General features: G+C 37.3%; 1 protein-coding gene and 1 long non-coding RNA gene across 2 annotated transcripts in view; one reads left to right on the top strand and one right to left on the bottom strand.

Annotated features, from left to right (window-relative positions):
• Positions 1-7816, top strand: part of Irc (Immune-regulated catalase) — a 234288-nt gene that overhangs the window by 106070 nt on the left and 120402 nt on the right. The gene's annotated exons all lie outside the window — the stretch shown is intronic.
• LOC108358615 (uncharacterized) overlaps positions 3640-7816 on the bottom strand; it is a 12929-nt gene continuing 8752 nt past the window's right edge. The window contains exons 2-3 of the long non-coding RNA XR_001846800.1: positions 5148-5153; positions 3640-3732 (exon numbers count right to left, since the gene is read on the bottom strand). This is a non-coding gene — a long non-coding RNA (uncharacterized LOC108358615). The remainder of the gene's footprint in view (positions 3733-5147; positions 5154-7816) is intronic.

The following is a 7816-nucleotide window of genomic DNA, read 5'->3' as shown; positions in this document are numbered from 1 at the left end:
GTCCAATCTCGCGTGGTACGCAGACCTGAGCATGCCCTAAAGTGGCACCAGCCAAGGCAGGTGTTGCACTTGACTGATGTCACATTACGGAATGTCCTGGTCTGACATACCGTGCAGATTGTAGGGGGAACCAGGAGTTGTTGGCGGCGGCGTGTGGGTGGTGGTGCGGTTGTGTGTGTTATGTGGTCTGTCGTGGCTGTGGTATGGTCTGTGGTGTTATTATGTTGTTGTGTTGTGGTGACTGTGTGAGGCTGCTCGGGTGGACTGAGGTTAGCCGTGGAGGCTGCTCTGTTTGAGCAACAGGGGGCCACGTACGACGTGGACCACTGTCGATGTGTCCGTAGTCCCGAGCAGACTCTAAGGTGACTCCACCCCTCGCAGGCATTACACTTGACTGAGGTGGAGTTGTGGTGTAGTCGTCTCCGGCATACACAGCAGGTGTAGATTTCTGGCCCTGGGTTTAACTCGATGCCAGCCCTGAGTAGAAGAATACGGAGTGAATCTAGCCCTATGGACGAACAACTTCTGGGATACTTCGCCGACCTAAACGGGGTTAGATCGCCGAAACAACAGCCCTTGGTCGGGTAAACCCCGAGTCATTTCGGTACGTAGAACCGGCTGTAAATAATTATGTTTGCTTAAGTACCCGCATCGAGTCTTACGTTTCGAATGTTGTAGTTGTAAGTTTTAGAGCTTCACGGAAACGTTTATTGCACGAGAACTAATGAAGCGATTTCAAAGAAAGGTGTGGCGTTTCAAATAAAAAATTCCAAACCTATCGATGGACTCATTTTTGTAAGTAACCAGTTCGGTTACTTTCGTAAAAAGAACGGTAAATTTGGCTTACTTTGGGGTCAATTTTGAGCCTTTAAAGTGCTCCAGCAGCTTATGATTTCCAGATATATCTTTAATTTTCGGGATATAGATTCTTTGGAGCAATGAAAATATTACCCTTAACAGATTTTATATAAATTCAACAAATATTGAGCTTTTTAAAGCAACAAAATTTTGAATAAATTTGCAATTTTGTTATTACCAAAATGCTCGAATACGCTCGAATGATTTTGTTTCGGTCTTCCTTAGTGAAAAACCCAAGATTTTTCCTTTAATTTGGTATATGGGAAGTATGGGTTGATATCTTCTAAGTATGTTTATTTGATTCAAATATATGGGCATAAATGATTTTCCATGCAAAATCACTTCGTTTTGCAAACATGTGCATTCGTGCGGGAAGAAGACAAAAAGTATGTGTGTATAGGTATATCGGCTTTTGATTGACAGATGGCGCAATATTTATAACCAAATCGCAGCGTTAATACATGCATACGTACATAGATAAAGGAAGGATAAAGACAAAGCTAAAAATAAAAACAAAAACAAAGATGTGTAAAGATAAAGGAAAAAATGAAGACCTAGGTAAATTTAAACACTTTACTTAAATAAGGGCAAAGGAGAAGGGGAATATGTAGATGAAGAATATGATAAAAACAAAAGTAAAATAGATAAATACATATAAAGAAAAGGATGAGTATGAGGATACCGATAAAAGGTATGATGAAGATAGAGGAAGAAAGATTAATATAATGGTAATTATAGAGAAAAGGATATAGATATTATAATCTACATATATTTCATGGGTTTTGTTATCCATATTTTTATCGATTTTGTTATCGAAATGTCTATCTATATTGCTATTAATTTTGCTATCGATATTTTCGGAAATTATCGATATAATAAACGATATTTTTATCGATTTATTATAGATATTTTAATCGATTCTGTAATAGATTTTTTATCGATTTTGCTATCGATTTCGTTACAGATTTTTGTCGATTTTGTCATTTCAAAAAAATTCTCAGAATCCCTTTCACATCTATAAACCGCTCTATCCACAAATTTTCCCGCAAAAATTCGAACTTGACTGAAATCCGAGGTCCAGTTGAGAATTTTCACCCATATGTAAAGTTTAAAGAATTTGCCCGCACCACTAGTATACTCTAGCCACTAGCGGCACCCCGGGCATACGCTCGCGGCACCCCAGGGTGCGGCGGCACCCACTTTGGGAAAGCCTGTACTAAAGTACAAATTTAAGGTAGCGTTAAAAAAAAATACAAAAGTCAACGGTAAGTCCTAGCTACTTAAAATTTTCACCATATTATACTAAATTTTAATGGACTACGAAACTTCGAACATACCATTTTGTAAAAATGCTGATTAAAAAGTTAAAAGTTCGTGAAATTTTTGCACAAAGTCTGAAATTGATACTAATATGGTGTTTGTTGAGTAATCAGCTATATTTTTATAAAAAATAATAAACATTAAATAAACTAAATAAAAATAGCCAATACTTGTTAAAATCTCGCGTCATATTTTATATTTGGGTCACTATGTTTTTTCCAAAGAAGGACGTAGCGGAGACTTTCTTTTTACAATTTTTGTTATGAATGGTTTCAATTTAAGTGCGAAGTTTTATTCGCAACACTTAAAAAATAACGAATGAGAATAAAAGAGCACGAATATCGATGTAAAGCAAAACTCTATGAGAAGATAATATCTGTGAATCATTAGGGGTATTCTCCAAATCTTGCAAAGCCATTGCACGTAGCACGGATTGCATGGATTGCATAACTTGCAAACACACAACAACAAAATACATGGGAAACGACATTTCCTATCGCTGCAAAATATGCAACGTCGAAACCCATGTATATATTTTGCAAAATAGCATAGCAAGATATATGCGACCCTGTGCTAGTTGTTTTGTTGTTGGAATTGCTACATATTTCTCTCATTCCTCTCATCTCGCTCACTTCATTTTTTTCTGCTGTCTCTTGTTATTGTATTTGATACATAATTTCGCTGCTTGCTACCCATGCATTCTACCACTTTGCAATGGGGTGCTCTCGTACTCTTCGAAATTTGGGATAGTATTTTTGCATTTCGTGCAATACGTGCATCGTGCAATACTTCGAGAATACCCCTATTGTATCATGGTGCCAACATTGCTTATTATTGCTCTGAGACAGGCATTTGAGAGAGTGAGTAGGACATTAAAAACAGGAGTTTCGAATATTATTAAGTAGTAGAGTTGTTAAAAACATAAAAAGCGACCGGCTTGTTCGATATAAATAAATCTGCTTCATCCTGAGCTTCGCTTGAAAAAAAAACCCCAAAATTTGTCATCCGCCGATAGTAAAACCATTTAAACGAAAAGTGAAAAGTGAACCGGTCCGGGGAAAATGAAACTCATAATACGGCTGAATGGCTTTTTCTTTTTTCATCAGCCTTTTCACCGCTTCATGTGTTCATTTCTCAAAATATTTCCCTCCGACTAAGCAAAATACTTTATACTAATATAGCCATTTTTCAGGACGAAAAGTTACCTAGTGCAAATGTTACAATGTAAGGCAAAATTTTTTAGTAAAAAAGAAAACGCTATAAGTTTGTAATTGATATCTCTTTTTCTATTAAAGAGCCAATTTACACGACGAGTTTTCACCCTGCGTTTTTGGCATGTTGCCTTTTAAAAAAGTCTTCGAAAATCCTCGAGCATTTACACGATGACTTTTTCTTTGCAGCGTTTCTTGCGTATTTTTGACATTTAAGCGTAAAATCTTCTTTGGTTGACTCTTTCGTCCTCATTTTTAAAGCGGAGCGAATCGCGAACTCGAAGCAAAAATACGAAAAAGTGAACTCGATAAAAGCGAAATGTCAAAAAACCCCTCGATTTCGCTCACCGTGCGTGCTTGCCTACCCCGCTGACTTCGCTACACTTCTTGCTTACAAGCTCGACACGCATGTCTTTTCACCCAGGGTGAAAAGTCATCGTGTAAATTTGCACTAAGTAATACAAACAAGACTACGTATAACGACAGTTTCGTTTGTTAAACAAAAATAGTTTGCAATGAATTTACCAGTGTCTGTTTTTGTGATTTATTTAACGAGTGGTGTAAAGCTTTGCTACGTATAACCTTTATTAACTAAAAAAAATAATGATTTTACTAGTCCTTCTAGTTGCGATTTCTTTAGATAAAACATGTAAATTTAAGTTGAAACATTTTAGCCTTTTTTAGCCGGTTTTTGTTTGCCAATATAGCCGGTCGGCCCAAAAAGTTCGGGCAACACTGGTTATATGTTGTATGTTGTTCCATTTTTGTTTTTAATTCTTTTTTTTTAATTTTTTCCCTGTTAAAGTTTGAATTTTTTTCCATTTTTCTAAAAAAAAGGCTGATACTCGTTGCATTCGGTTGTGCTTAAAGTGTACTCTCGTGACTATCGTAGTGTTTTCTCTTTTCTTCAAATTTGGCTGCTTTATTCGTCTTCTTTGCTTTGTATTCCGCACGTGTGTATAATATTTTCATACAAGTGTAAAATAAGGGGAAGATGCCCCGACGGGGACCCCTCTTTGGGACAATAGGTTTTCCATTTTAATGGATAGCCCAGAACGAAAACGAAAAAAGGCTCCATCGTTTACGAAAGATAATTTTCCAACATTACCCGTATTGAAAAAAGACAATCCAAAATTTTTAGTGGCTAGTTCATTAGATCCTAGCAAACCGTTGAGCAAATATTCCTGTTTGGCTGTGCACAAAGCGCTAAAGGGTATTAGCATGGAAATCAATAACATATCCCAACTAAGAGATGGTAATCTTCTTCTTCTTGTAAAAAGCAACAATGTAGCAAAAAAATTCTTATCAAGGGCACAATCTACGCTCCATGCCTAAATGACGTTGACGGAAAGTCTTTTGCAAGCGGTGTGCTAGTGCTTACATTCGATCGGTATTACCTGCCAGAAAAAATTGAAGTGTCATGTACTCCAATGAGATGCAAAAGCTGACAACTTCTTGGTCATACATTTAAACGCTGTACAAAGGCCCCTGTATGTGACAACTGTGCACTTCCACCTCATCTCCCGATTCAATGCTCTCGTACCTTGTGTGTAAATTGCTCTGGTGCTCACCCTTCTTCAAGCAAAACATGCCCAAAATTCGTGTAAATGAAGGAAATTATCACTATTAAAACTGACAATAAGTGCTCTGTTCGTGAAGCCATCCAAATTCACAAAAAACTAGTTCCTCCTACACTAAACGAAAACTCAACTTCTATCGCTGAGAAAGCAGAACAAAATAAACAACAAAACAATCCACCTGTAGCTCACGCAGTGAGCACACGGAAAAATACTGAAAACATAATCCAAAGCAATACAAACAATGAAATAGAAAACAACGATATCAGTACAATAACAACCGAAAAAGCATCTGCAGTCTATGCCATTAGAATATGTCCCTCAGCCCTCTTCATACAACAGCTCTTCTCTTCCTTATCTCAATTACGTTACTGATACTCAAAATAACCTACAATAAAAGTGCTCCAGTGGAATATTCACGGTCTTTTAAACAATTATCCAGATTTAAATATTTTAATCAAAGAATACAATCCAGATGTAATAGCTCTACAAGAAACTCATGTACCAGCTAACAAAAGAGTATACCCGCCAAACAAATATTTTAGTTTTTTCGACAACAACACTAATATCAATTCTTGCAAGCAAGGAATCGCGTTATTCGTTAAAAAGCCCATTCAACATAAGCTTGTACCTATTACATCAAATATTCAGTCATTAGCAGTAGAAATAGATATTGGTTTCAAGTTAACCATTATTTCATGCTACATTCCCCCTGAACAAAGTTTCACCAGTAGAGATATAATTGATATCCTTAATATGGTTTCCACACCTATCATTTTCTTAGGGGACTTTAATGCTTGGAGCCCGCTTTGGGGTTCAGCTTCAACCAACAAAAGAGTAGAGATATTAGAAGGCGTTACTCTATCCAAAAATCTTGTCATCCTCAATGACCGGTCTCCCTCCCACTTTTCAACCCATAAAACTTTTTCCAACCCAGATATTACTTTCTCCTCTGCCTCCATAGCTCCAAAACTCTTATGCAAAACACTAGACGAACTTCACAATAGCGACCACTTTCCTATTATAACTTCCCTTTCCACTACCAATTCCTATCATGTCAAACCCTTTCCGAAATTCCTTGTTGAAAAAGCTGATTGACCAAAGTTTTGCTCCATTTCTGCAAAATTATCTAACCAAACCCCGTCTCGACTAACATTAATGCAGAAGCTGCCGCAATCAAACGCATCATTCGCACAGCAGCTCACATAACGATACCGCAAAGTAGCACCAGAACATTCGCTTCGAAACTTCCTTACTGGAGTAATCTGCTCACCATCCTCATAAATAACAAGCATTTAGCTTGGAAAAGGTTTAAAAGAAACATGACAAATGAGAATTATATAAAGTACAAAAAAGCGAACTCGGAATTTAGACGGGAACTCAAGACGTAAAAACGACAAGCGTTCGAACACTTCACTTCTAACATTACGCAATTCTCCAGCACAAAAAGGCTTTCGTCCGATATTAAAAGACTTATCTCCACCCCTCAATACAACCACATTTCCTTCATATGTTCCTCAGAAGATCCCATTTACGAACCGCATAGCATAGCAGATGTTTTCGGTTCTACTTGGTCAGAAGACTCTCATAACTCCAACTTCCACACTGACTTCAACACCCTAAACAGCAATTACAATACTTTCCTCTACCACAACTCCTTTCCTTCTCCTGAAGCCATAACAGCACATCAGTAGTATTGTTATGCCGATTCTGGACCAGTGCAAGCAGCGCTGCTTGCACCGGTGCAGAACCGCTATACGGTTTGCTGGTGCTCTGCCGCAAGCTTTGCTGCTCCGCCGCAAGATGTCGCCGATTATCCACGTTCAGAAGCCAAATAAAAGCCGCAAGATGTCGCTGGTGACAAATCTGAGTCCGGAACCGGAACCGATCACAGGGTGTTCCGCTGATGGAAATTCGAGAAATCCGATACCATTCAGAACCGGAATCGATCACAGGGTGTACCGCTGATGGAAATCTGAGAAATCCGATACCAGGTGGTTTATATGTCGAAAATTAGTAAAGTGTGTTGGTATGCAGTCAGAAATGTATACAAACGTACATACGTACATATGTATATACATATATAGATGCTCCACCCCTAGATAAGTGTTAATAATGTGTACATAGTTGATTGCTAAGTATTTAATATGTATGTGTATATGAATGGAAAGGCCTGTTGATGATGAGAACAAATAAAATTTAATTTGAAATAAAAGAAAGTTTTATAATTACTTATTTATTTTGATAATAAGAATTTAAGCATAAATGTCCACAATTATATGAATTATAGCTTTGCTGTTGATTATAGTTATAGCTAATGTTTTTTCCTAAATACTTTATTATTTGCTTAAGAGGCTGTAAGTTTCCAAAGCTATCGAAGTAATCAATCTCATTATCGTTTTTCCAGTAAGCTACCCAATGCGTTCCCGGACCCTTTGAACTATCCAAATTTATTATTCCACATTCTCTCTTAAATGGTTTACGGGGTAAAGTGTCACACATGAATACCCCTCTAAAATTTGGAATAAATTTTGAATACTTCTTAAGTCTACATCAGTAAGAGGTCTTCTGGGTACCTTCAGTAAGAGTTTTTTTGGTATGGTTTTAAATATAATCCGAATTCCTTTTTATAAGGCTTTAAAAACATTCCTTTTCCCATTGAAATAACTTCCATTGTATTATTATGACGTTTCGCCTCCAATAACTGCTCCTTTCCAGTTTTTATAGCATTGATTGTTTTAATAATTCCTGCTGTACCGCCAGATAGACTTCCAAGTGCTCCTAATGCTACGAATAAAGGCGCTAATGGGAGAAATCCTCCAGATTTAGGTAATGGTATTACACGTGGTG

The sequence above is a fragment of the Rhagoletis zephyria genome, unplaced genomic scaffold, assembly GCF_001687245.7.
Source record: "Rhagoletis zephyria isolate East Lansing unplaced genomic scaffold, Rhagoletis_zephyria_1.1 Rzeph_scaffold_00275, whole genome shotgun sequence".
Taxonomy (NCBI): Eukaryota; Metazoa; Arthropoda; class Insecta; order Diptera; family Tephritidae; genus Rhagoletis; species Rhagoletis zephyria.
The sequence above is the reverse complement of the archived record's forward strand: the minus strand, read 5'-3'. Positions and strand labels throughout refer to the sequence as shown.